At 45.9% G+C, this 12,893-nt stretch overlaps 1 pseudogene; it reads right to left on the reverse strand.

The window, feature by feature from the left end:
• Window positions 1-7,148: 7,148 nt before the first annotated feature.
• On the reverse strand, window positions 7,149-7,347 carry LOC148122110 (Nuclear RNase P; annotated as a pseudogene).
• Between the last annotated feature and the right edge of the window lie 5,546 nt (window positions 7,348-12,893).

Below are 12,893 nucleotides of genomic sequence, written 5' to 3' on the forward strand. Positions count from 1 at the left end.
GGAGAATGGCAGGAGTATGGCTAAGAATAGAACTCCCATGTATCTGACAAGCCCTCTTTTAGGATCCTATCCAAAGGAAATGAAATTAGTGTGTCAGAGAGATACCTTGCTCGTGGTAATGCTATTCACAGTAGTGAAGATTTAAAAGCAACCCAGCCATCTCTCAGCAGCTGAAGAAAGAGGTATGGCCCCCATGTCTTAAAGGGGATGTTAGGGCGGCCTTTAAAAACCAAGGAAACGCTGCCCTTTGTGACGAGGAGGATCTGGAAGACATTATGAGTCATTAACTTCTAATCAAAACCAGGAGTCTGTGCGTCTGTTTTACTCTTGTGCAGTAGCTGCGGTGGACACTGAAAGTGACTGTCTGTTGGGTGACAAAAGTTTTCCCAGGGAGAAGCAGCATGCATGTCTACTCACCCCAGATAGAGAGCATACGGCAGACCAAAGTATGAATACCACCGAAGTCCAACTTATGGATTAATGAATTTATTATTTTAAAATTACATTCATTCATTATTTACTCACTCATTCACACATAAGTGTGAATATGTGTGTGTATGTGTGTATGTGTCTGTATGTGTGCATGTACCTGAGTTTGTGTCTATGTCGTATGGCATGGTAAGAGTATGGAAGGCAGAAGAAAACTTGTGGGAATCAGATCTCTCTTTCTACCACATAGGTCCTGGAGACCAACTCAGGTCATCAGACTTGGTTGCAGGGTCTATTAAACAGCTTTTCAAAGATATAAGTGAAATATTTTTAAGATTCAAACTCACACAGACACTCATTTGTTGAGTGGCCCAGAAGTTTGACCCTGTATTCAAATATGCATATACTCAAATATACATATGCATGTAAATATTGTATGCATACATATAAACATACACACATATATGTATGCTCTGTGTGCATAGGAAATTGCTCTGGTGTTCATAACTCCTTTGCTGGAATTGGAAACAAATAGATCACTTTGCTTCTATTGCTGAAATTTTCTATAAAGCAGCTCAGGTTCTTCAGCAAGTAAAGTAGATCTGGGCCAAGATGACAAGTCTCCCACCAAATTCACCTGCTAACAAACACTAACTTTGCCCACTGTATCCCAGTTTAGCCAGGTTAAACTGCTTCCTCTCTCTCCCAGCCACTATTATCCAGAATCTGAAAGAATGATCCCATTACTGTGTAGCTAACACTCTGCACATGATTTTTGCTTGGCCAGACCAAGGGCAGTAGCATTGTTAAGTTGGTAAGTTACCCGTTGGCTTCTTTATTCTCCCTTGGTCTGGTCATAGTCTCTGGCATTAGCCAAGAAAGCAGAGACAAGGTCAACGGCAGTAATGAGCTATACATGGAAAATGGGACGTGCCACTTAGCTTGTTAATTGGTGGAACAGGATGACATTGATAGGTTGGATTAGCATTTCTTCCTGGAGAGAAAATGTGTTATTTCAACCAAGTGGTTGAGTCCTGTGTCTTTTTCTATTTTCTGTAAGTCATGGCTAGATCTAAACAGCCAGTGTTAAAATTATCAAGACAATAGATAACCAAAACATTTTTTGGAAGAACTGGAAGAGAAAAGAACAAGTAAGAGGCAATACCTTAGCTATGCTGTGTGCACACACTCTGTGCAGGTGGTCTTTACCATGGCTTGCTAGTGAGATAATGCGTAGGACTCATACACTTATGTAACATAAATTTGCTAGTTCTTGTTCATGATAAAGATATAACCATCTTCCCAGAGATCATATGATGAGTCTTGGCATGTGTGTGAGAGATTTAAGTGTTCTGCTATGTGTGAAATGGCATTTTTTAATGTGAAAAAGTTTTTTAGAGTGATAGCAGTAGAGATGTCAAGATAACGCCGAGGAGGCTTGCCCATGCAGGAAAACGTCACATGTGAAGAGTTTGGCTTGGAATTGCAAAATCTTTTTCTCATAGCTCTTTTGAACTTGTTGAGCACAACCTCTCCCACAAACGTGCCCTGAAGTCTCACATAGGCCCTTAGAAACTGTGTGAGCCCACTGCCTTGTCTGCTACGATGGGTGTGGAGAATGGTCCCAAGCTAATCTGTTTCTCCTGGAAAGAAGTCAAACGCCTGAGGGACTTTTTGGAACCTGGATGACTGAAGCATTTTCCAATTTTTGGGCAGATTCTTTTTACAGAAGCTATGTTCTTTAAAAGATTTTTTAAAAAGTCACTTATTTGTGTTGTAATAATTTCAGTGTATTAAAGGGTCATCTTATTTAGAGGAAACCCCAAGAAAGTATCTTGAATAAATATCATCCTAGGAGTCATGGTTAAATTAATTTATTTTTATACTGTTTTCTTAAACATACAAATGCAAAGACCAGTGAATTAAGAGGAGCCTAGTCCCACAGATACATCTACATCCCAGCTCCTGTGCCTGTAGCTCAGGGTACATGGAGGAAGAGCAGGCAGAAAGACTGGAAGAGCCCGACTACCAGGGGGTCTGCTGTGAAACAGTCTCCTAGAAACTGCCGCACAAGCAAAACTGGAACAATGGTGTTATTGATGGACTTGTTATCATGGAAGGGAAAAATTTTCAGGGTCCCATCCCTACACAAAGAACTACAGGCAACCAATAACTGCCAGGAGAGGGAGAATCAATCTCTCCCAGGAATATGCCCGTTATTGGTTGTCCAATGCACAGTGGTCAGCATTGAAACCATACATGCACAAACAACAGAAATAGACTCAGCAGGCTGTACTTATATATATATATATATATATATATATATATATATATATATATATATATATATATATATATATTTGCATGTGCATATATGTGACAATAATAATGAATGACCACAGGAAGGTAACTGGGAGGGACAGGGAGAGAAAATAAAGATGGAAAATGATAAATTTTATTTCAATTAGCATTTACTTTTTAAAAAAAGAATGATTTGTTGGTTTCAAGTTATACAAAATAGGATGAATTGACTTTCTCTAACATTGGAAATATGTTTCGGTCTTTTTTTACACCAGAAGAGACATGTGGATGGTCTCTGCCAACACCATGGCCTGCAGAGCCCAGCAGAGCCCAGCAGAGTGTTGACCCATGAGATGCAAAAGGAAGTCTGGTTCAACACAACTCAGTAGCCAGTGTTGGTTCAAGCTTAGAGTCTGACAGTTGGAAGTTTAATTTTAGGCATTTTTTAAAAAAATTTTTCGAGACAGAGTTTCTTTGTGTAACAGTCCTAACTGTCCTGGAACTCTCCCTGTAGACCAGCTGGCCTCGACCTCATAGAGAGCCACCTGCCTCTGCCTCCTGAGTGCTGGGATTAAAGGCTTTCATCACCACCGCCTGGCATTTTTAGGCATTATTTAAGCATAGCCAATCGGATGAAAAATTTCCTGGTGATAATTAACCCAATTCTGTATGCATAATAAAGCCTAAGACATGACTGCTTCGAAACTCTTTGTAAAGTACATGTGGTATCTTCCACAATGATGGGTTTTATAGAATCTATAGAGCGGGCCAAGGGAAGCAAAGGATCTGGGAAGGACGGTGTTACAGACGGAGATAAACAGGCTGAAGATGAGCAACTGGGGTCTGGAGGAGCCTGTGTGACTAAGCCACACAGAAAGCACAGAGGTCACCAGAGGCTCTGCTCCCAGCCTTCTGGGCAGAAAACAGGTTATGTATCTCTTCCTTTGAAGAGACAATCCTGTGTGTTTAACATTCTCGGTTTAGCTAGTGCTTGCCTGTGAGCCCAAGGACCTCCATGTCTCCCACAGAGACAGCCTTTCATCCAAGAAAGATTAACACAAAACACATTTTCAGAGAGTGTTGTTAAGAACTAGGGGTTTTGTTTTGCTTCCACTGTCTTTATATTCTTTCTTCTTCCCCAGGAAAGGAGTTCTACAATGTCTTGATTTGGTTTGCTGGACTGAAAGTTCTAGTCTAGGGGCCAAGAGAATTGTGTCTGTGTGAAATTCCAGACATATGACCTAACAGGAGGTAGGGATGATGTTCATCCTGACCCAGCCCTTGGACCTGTGCACTGGGTGGGTGTACATCCCGTGCTCATCTGTGTGCACGGCCATGTCTAAGAAGACCAAGGCTGTTATGTTGGGAGCCACCTGGAGGCACAGGTGGTCCTGCAGTTTGGAGGTAGCCACGTGGGGCTGAGCAACCCTGCCTGCACCCTTGCCTGCACATGCTCAGACCAGCAGGATGGCATTAACCAATCAGGACAGCGTTCAAGCCGCTCCACCGTTTAAAAGCAGCTGCCTCGGGGCCCAACGCTCTCTCTCTAAGCTTTCTCTCGTCCCTGTTCTATCTTCCCTTCCCTCAATTTTCCTCAAGGGAATGCTCCAAATAAAGATGTGACCAGAGAAGGAATTCTCGTTTTTGGTGGCGTTCATTCCTGCGGGACAGGATGGCCCCCCGCAACTGGTGCCGAAACCCGGGACGCTGAGGGACCCTGACAACTACGCCGGGGGACCCTGAGAAAGCCCGGGAGAAAAAGCCAAGATCAGACACCAGCACAGAGAGCCTTGAATTTCAGAACTCTGAGAACATGGAGCGGTGAGTGACGTCTGTGAATCCCCAGAAAGGGGAGGAAAAGAAATGTAAAAAGGAATTTCAAAGGATAGGCCTAAATAAAAAAGAAAATACAAAAAAAAAAATCAAAGTTAAGGTATCTGAAAGAAGGTACAGAAAGCAACGGGGAAGAAAAATCCCTTAAGTTCAGTGCAGGAGGAATGTAAACAGCAGCAAAAAGGGCGAGGTTTACGGTTGGGAGATCCGCGGCTTCCTCCGTGCGTACTCGCTGATAAGAGACTCGGGGCAACAGTCTCGTAGGGAGGCGAGTTTGATCGTGTTCTAAGACTGCCTTCCCTGTTCTTAAAGAGCCACAGAGTTTCTGAGGTGATTTTCGCCTAATTTTGTTAAGAGAGCTCAGTCTCTGGCTCTCACGTACAAAAAACTTTAATTTTTGACTGAGAAAGACAAGCTGCTTGATCGTGCTGAGAGTGCTGGCGGCAGCCGGCCCGCCTTTGAGCGGTAATGCCTGATTAGAAACACGGAAGTGGGCCAGGCACGGTGGTGCACACCTGTGATCCCAGCTACTCAGGAGGGAGACGCAACCAGTTGCTGGCGGGGAGTTTGCTGGAGGCCTACGAATAGCCAGGTCGCGGGCGGGCTAAAGTCCGTGTGACATCAGAGGCCTTCTGGCGGGGCTATGGTTTTTGGAGAACTTTTTCAGCACCTGAGCGGACTCGCCTGACTGAGGCGGAAGCTGCGTGGTGAGCAGCGGCGCCATAGAAAGCAGAGAGGAGCTGAATCGGCTCTGCGGAAAAACTGTGTTTCCATAGCAACATGGGCGAGCGGGGAGGTGAGTTCCCAGAGAACGGGGCTCTGCGCGCGGGCGGACCGGGCAGGAGAAGCCCCTCCACGGGTGGGCGGATGCCCCCCCTCGCTGGAGCTTGGCGGTACAAATTCAATGCCTGAGGTGAGGCTGAGTTACAGTTCGCAGTTACGGGATAAACGGCGAGCCCGCGCAAGGCCCGGGGCGGAGCCATGCCTTTGGGCCATGCGGAGCGCGCCATTATGGGCTTCAGAGGCGGAGCTGTGGCAGCCGCCGCTGTCCGCTGCTGCCGCCGCCCTCAGCCAAAGTCGCCAAGAATTTAGTCAGATAAAAACATTTGTCGCCAAAAATTCAGTCAGATAAAAACATTTATCCCCCAAACATCGCCCCTTTGTCAGCAGGAAGTAGCCAGATGATCGACGTCCATTCTCCCTCAAAGAACTGGTCCTAATTATCATAATAAAGGCGCGTCAACCTGGTTATCATTACCTATTGCCCCTGGCAACGGATGAAATAAACAATGTTACCTAGAGGTTTTTCCATCTAAATAGGGGAGCTGGAGAGATGGCTCAGCGGTTAAGGGCATTGCCTGCTCTTCCAAAGGTTATGAGTTCAATTCCCAATGACAACTGCTTTGGTTTTTAAACAATAGAGGGGGACTACACTACCAGTGACAGCTTCCCCCAGAGAAAGGATTTCTCTTGCATTCTTTACACTTAATTTTTAATTCAAAATTTTGCTGGTACAGGCAAACAAGATTTGCTTTTTGAAACAGAGACCTGCAGATCTCTAAGTTCAAAACCAGCCTACTTCCAGTACTGATTGTGCTGAATTTTTACACTGAGAGTTTTTAGTACTCTTAAATGTTAATTTGGGAGGAGAGTTTTGTTTATGTTTTTCTAGGAATGCTGACATACATCTGGATGCCAGCGAGACCGACCAGAGAGATAAAAAAGATGACCCAGTGGATGCTGAGTGTCCTGCTGTGGAAGATTCATGCGGAGACAGCAGAGATGACCTTCTGGGCGGTGTCAAGAGCAGCTGTTTCACGTTATCGCCTTGAGCAACACCCTGTGCATCTCTTAACAATTTTCTGACTGACTCTATTCTGCCTTTCTCCCTCCTTGGAGATGGGTGGGAGCAGAGATATCCTTGGCATGCTGCGTCTAGGTGGGGACCAGATTGGAAAATAGTTTTGCCTTATCGCTCTTAAAGACAATAATTAGGGGGAGATGTTGGGAGCCACCTGGAGGCACAGGTGGTCCTGCAGTTTGGAGGTAGCCACGTGGGGCTGAGCAACCCTGCCTGCACCCTTGCCTGCACATGCTCAGACCAGCAGGATGGCATTAACCAATCAGGACAGCGTTCAAGCCGCTCCACCGTTTAAAAGCAGCTGCCTCGGGGCCCAACGCTCTCTCTCTAAGCTTTCTCTCGTCCCTGTTCTATCTTCCCTTCCCTCAATTTTCCTCAAGGGAATGCTCCAAATAAAGATGTGACCAGAGAAGGAATTCTCGTTTTTGGTGGCGTTCATTCCTGCGGGACAGGATGGCCCCCCGCAACTGGGCGTAGATCATCTGATCATCTGGCTGCTTCCTGCTGACGAAGGGGCGATGTTTGGGGGATAAATGTTTTTATCTGACTGAATTCTTGGTGACAAATGTTTTTATCTGACTGAATTTTTGGCGACCTTGGCTGAGGGCGGGCAGCAGCGGAGGGCGGCGGCTCCGTCTCTGAGGCGCGGCCCACCGTGGCGCGCTCCGCATGGCCCAAAGGCATGGCTCCGCCCCGGGCCGTGCGCGGGCTCGCCGGTTTATCCTGTGTGTCCTGCCTCACCTCAGGCATCGAATTTGCACCGCCAAGCTGTGAGTCTCCGGCGAGGGGGGCATCCGCCCACCCGTGGGGGGGCTTCTCCTGCCCGGTCCACCCGCGCGCAGAGCCCCGTTCTCTGGGAACTCACCTCCCCGCTCGCCCATGTTGCTATGGAAACACAGTTTTTCCGCAGAGCCGATTTAGCTCCTCTCTGCCTTTTATGGCGCCGCTGCTCACCACGCAGCTTCCGCCTCAGTCAGGCGAGTCCGCTCAGGTGCTGAAAAAGTCCTCCAAAAACCATAGCCCCGCCAGAAGGCCGGGACATATAGCCTCTGATGACACACGGACTTTAGCCCGCCCGTCGCCATGGTGACCTGGCTGTTCGTAGACCTCCAGCAAACTCCCCGCCAGCAACTGGTTGCGTCTCCCTCCTGAGTAGCTGGGATCACAGGTGTGCACCACCGTGCCTGGCCCACTTCCGTGTTTCTAATCAGGCATTACCGCTCAAAGGCGGGCCGGCTGCCGCCAGCACTCTCAGCACGATCAAGCAGCTTGTCTTTCTCAGTCAAAAATTAAAGTTTTTTGTACGTGAGAGCCAGAGACTGAGCTCTCTTATCAAAATTAGGCGAAAATCACCTCCAAAAGCTCTGTGGCTCTTTAAGAACAGGGAAGGCAGTGATCAAGCTCGCCTCCCTACGAGACTGTTGCCTCCAGTCTCTAACAGCGAGTACGCAGGTGGACGGAGAGGGAGCGGAAGCCGCGGTCTCCCGTACCCCTTCGTCCTCATAGTCCCGCCTTAGTTACCTCGCCTTTTTGCTGCTGTTCACATTCCTCCTGCACTGAACTTAAGGGATTTTTCTTCCCCGTTGCTTTCTGTACCTTCTTTTAGATACCTTAACTTTGATTTTTTTTTTGTATTTTCTTTTCTATTTTAGGCCTATCCTTTGAAATTCCTTTTTACATTTCTTTTCCTCCCCTTTCTGGGGATTTCAACCGACGTCACTCACCGCTCCATGTTCTCAGAGTTCTGAAATTCAAGGCTCTCTGTGCTGGTGTCTGATCTTGGCTTTTTCTCCCGGGCTTTCTCAGGGTCCCCCGGCGTAGTTGTCAGGGTCCCTCAGCGTCCCGGGTTTCGGCACCAGTTGCGGGGCGCCATCCTGTCCAGCAGGAATGAACCCCACCAAAAACGAGAATTCCTTCTCTGGTCACATCTTTATTTGGAGCATTCCCTTGAGGAAAATTGGGGGAAGGGACGATAGAGCAGGGACGAGAGAAAGCTTAGAGAGAGAGCGTTGGGCCCCGAGGCAGCTGCTTTTAAACGGCGGAGCAGCCTGAACGCTGTCCCGATTGGTCAATGCCACTCTGCTGGTCTGAGCATGTGCAGGCAAGGGTGCAGGCAGGGGTGCTCAGCCCCACGTGGCTACCTCCAAACTGCAGGACCACCTGTGCCTCCAGGTGGCTCCCAACACTGTTAGGTTGGGAGACTTGCCTATAGACGTTCACCTTGTTACTTGCTTGGCGTTCAAACACTGGGCACTGTTCTCTGGTTATCAATCTAACACACCATTTTACCCCGATATGGTGAACTTAGAGAATATTTAAAAAGACTCCAAGATTCTAAAATCACACATAGACAGATAAGGGAACCGCAGAGAACAATGCTTGTCTTTTATAGCAGAGTTCTAGATTTGAGCAAATACATCAAAAGCACCCCTAAATCCTTTGTCAAGCACAAAACAATCTGATCAAGAAGATATCAGATCAGTGGGTTTTGGTAAAGCCCAGTTATCCTCATTACCACTGATACGACAGTCTCAAATATCACAATGTGCAAATGCTTCAGTTGATTCATATAAAGTAATAATTAATACCATTGCTATGCTTTTATTAATTTTATATCTGAGATAGGTTATCAGTAGTTCAGGCTGTTCCAGAACTCACTATGTAGCCTTGTATTTATGGCAATCGTCTCAGCTTCCTGGATGCTTAGATTACTGGCAAGAGCTACATGCCTAGCATCATTACTTTATCTTGTGTGCGTGCGCATGCTCATGTGTAAACACAGGTGGTGCAAGTTGGTGTTGAGGCCAGAGGTCAACCTTGGATATCACTCCTCAGGCGCAGTCAACACAGGGTCTCTTTGGCCTGTGGCTCACTGGTTAGTTTAGGCTGGCTGGCCAGCAAGCTAAGGTCATCCTCCTATCCCTACCTCCCTAGCACTGGAATTGGGTTCTGAGCATCAAACTCAGGTCCTAATGCTTGTGTGACAAGGACTTTGCCAACTGAGTCACTACCCCAACCTTTAGTAACTTCATCCTTAACACACTGTCGCTAATATTATTGGTTTGGTTTTATGTGGAGAAATCCAAGGTATATGGAAATGTAACTTATCCAAGGTCACCTGGTCTAAGAGTGCCGGACCCACAGATGTGACTCCCTTCCGTCTTGACTTACAGTCAGAGAGTGCAAACCTATTCTTGATCTTCAAGGTCAGATAACAGGATGTTTGATCTAAGGTGTTTTAAAAACTCAATGCTTTGTGATTGAGCAATTAATTACTCTTGTTTGTTCCTGGTAAGGAAGTCTTTTGCCCTACCCTTTTGCTTGGGGTATATGAGTTACAAGAAATAAATTTGGGTGGATACAGTATTCACAGATGTCCTCCAGCATCTTATCTTCTGTCTCTTGTCTATTTCTTTCCTCAATTCTCACTCCCCATATCCAGTACATTCCGAACAGTAGACTGGTTTCCGATGAAGGAGACAGAGCTTTTGCTGACCTTAGGATTTAGAAGGAGGCCACTTGTTTGTTCCCGACTGATCAGCCCCGAAATATTCACACAAAACTGTATTATTTAAATCACTGCTTGGCCCATTAGCTCTAACTTCTTATTGGCTAACTCTTACATATGAATTTAACCCATCTCCATTAATCTGTGCGTCACCACGAGGTTGTGGCCTACCAGTAAAGTTTCAGCACGTCTGTCTCTGGCGGTAGCTCCATGGCTTCTCTCATACTCTGCCTCCTTTCTCCCAGCATTCAGTTTAGTTTTCCCTACCAACCTAAGTTCTGCCCTATCAACAGGCCAAGGTAGTTTCTTTATTCAGCAATGGTAATCATCGCACACAGAGGGGAAATCCCACATCACTAGAATGATTAAATTTAGCCGTAGTCATTTTGCTGCAGCTTCCTCTCCGCGAGCAGTGTGCGCGTACAGTTTGTTCTTTCCCTTCACCCTTGGAGAGTGTTTGTTGCTGCTGTTTGTTTTTCTGCTTTGTTTATTTTTCCCTGTTGCTATTTACACAGCCTGCTTCACCCAAGCATTCTCTCCAAACTGTGAAATACCTTTGACAGCTCAGCCTAGGGATAGCTCCTGACCAGATAGACTGTTTCTCAAGGTTTTGAGCAAAATCAAGGTCATTTGCATTTTATATAGAATGAATCAGAATTTTTAATGATGGTTTCTTCCTTCCTTCCTTCCTTCCTTCCTTCCTTCCTTCCTTCCTTCCTTCCTTCCTTCCTTCCTTCTTCTCTCTCTCTCTCTCTCTCTCTCTCTCTCTCTCTCTCTCTCTTTCTCTCTCTTCCTCTCTGTCTGTCTGTCTCTCTCTCTGTTTCTCTCTCTCTCTGTCTCTCTCTCTCTTTCTTTTTTGAGACAGGGTTTCTCTGCAGCTTTGCAGTCTGCCCTGGAACTAGCTCTTATAGACCGGGCTGCCCTCAAACTCACAGAGATTCACCTGCCTCTGCCTCCTGAGTGCTGGGATTAAAGGCATGTGCCACCACTGCCTGGTTAACAATTGTTTCTTAACTACTAAATTTGAACCTTTGAATTAAACAATTAAACCTTTAAACGCCCATTTTGATTTCCAGACAAACATTCAGCTACTGAGCACACAGCCAGCACCCTGTCTTGTTTCTGAGGTCAGCAGCTTCCATGGTAAATCTGCCTTTCCTCTGTTACCCATTCCATTTCTCAGACTCTGCTTAGAAACAAATATTTTTATTTTGTTCCATATAATTCTTTTGCTATATGATTAAAAACGAGACAAAGGGAAGTGCACATTTGTGGAGATGATGTGGGTGAAGGGGTGAATGGAGGAGGATGGGGTACCACAGCAGCACGCAGACCCTGAGAACTACATTATTGATTGTTTTGGGAGGACTTACCGTGTACCATGTACTCTGATTATTTTTATTAATTCTTTCAATCACCCTAGGGAGCCAGCACTGTTTTATTCCCTGTCTGCTGATGAGGAAGTGGAGGTGTAGGGAGGGGCTAGTAATCAAAGCATCAGAGCAAACAGGGCCTGACATCTGCTTCATCTATAACTATGGAGTATTTTCCTAATCTGTGCCCTTAAAATACCTATAGGGGATCTTGTAGAGATGTCCAGGAGAGGCTTAAAATGAAAGTGTAAAATCCTTTTCCAGGGGTGGAGGCAGAGACAGCCACAGAGGAAAGTGACTCTGACCATGACAGCGGTTCACTTTGGATAAATTCAGGAGGGTGATTGACTACATGATTGAGAAGGCAAAGGACCTGCGGAGACGCTACTGTCCAGACCCAGGAAAGTACTAGTCAGCGATTACAGATGGGTTTATTGTGATTATACCTGGAGTCATGAGGATATGCTGTTGGATTTATAGTCTTAGGGCTTCTAAGAATAAACTGAAGGCTGTGTAAAACCTAATCATCAGTTAAGTCATGTGACATGAAGGCAGTAGTACAATTCTAGCACTTCAGAGACCAAGGCAGGAGAATCACGAATTCCAGGCTAGCCTGGGCTACATAGCAAAAAGAATCTATCTCAGGAAACGAACAATGAAAGTAAAAGATATAAGGGGCAGGCACCACCCCTATCCCCCTCTGGTTCAGTTGGTTTCTGGCTTATTTTGTTGATCTGTCAATGAAAGACTTGTGCAATTATTCCTGAGTTTTACAATAAAAATGTGAAAACTGAGGGGGGGGGGGAGAGAGAGAGAGAGATAGAGAGAGAGAGAGAGAGAGAGAAATGGCATACAGAATATAATTAATAAGTTATCCCATGGAGCAAAAACAATTTTAGGAAAGCATTCTCACTAAAAGATTTTTGTAGTTGAGCTTAACATTAACACACACAGGTAAAGGGTTTCGCTGTGGCATGCTCACACCTGTGTGTGCCATTACCCTTGGCTCTAATGCATCCTGCTCCTCTACTACCTCCTGCTGTCCCCTTCCTCTCCCCAGATAGTCCCCACCCTGCTTTCCATGTCACCTGCCATTTCTCTGTAGTTTTTATGACCCCTCCACCCCACAAAGCAGACTTTGTCCTCAGAGCTGTCTGTCTCCATTCCTCTATGAATCAGCTGTGACAAATGTAGATCGGATTACCTTTCTCAGTCACAGTTGTCCACATGGGCAGCTACCTTGTGCACATCAACGATGCAAATGAGCTTCCAAGGCAGGTCTTCCCCTAGTGCTTTGTGGGAAATCCCTGTCAAGGCTTGCTGAGAAAGCCAGGCCCTACCCCAGCGGGGACTCGGGCTGTGCTGACTGGATCTTCAAAGGGATCAAATGAAACTGGAAGAAGAAAAAAAAAATGTGCTGGGTTGTGCTAATACTTTTTCTCCCCTTAAGTCTTGAATTTCAGTCCTGATCTCTCATTAAACTAGCCACAGATTTTCCTTTCCTTACAGGGCTTCAGGAAATTAATCAAAAACAGTACCAAAGCCTCATTTTCCATCAATCCTGTACCCTGTTTTATTTTTTTAAGGA

Source organism: Myodes glareolus, chromosome 5 (genome assembly GCF_982192425.1).
Source record: "Myodes glareolus chromosome 5, mMyoGla1.1, whole genome shotgun sequence".
NCBI lineage: Eukaryota > Metazoa > Chordata > Mammalia > Rodentia > Cricetidae > Myodes > Myodes glareolus.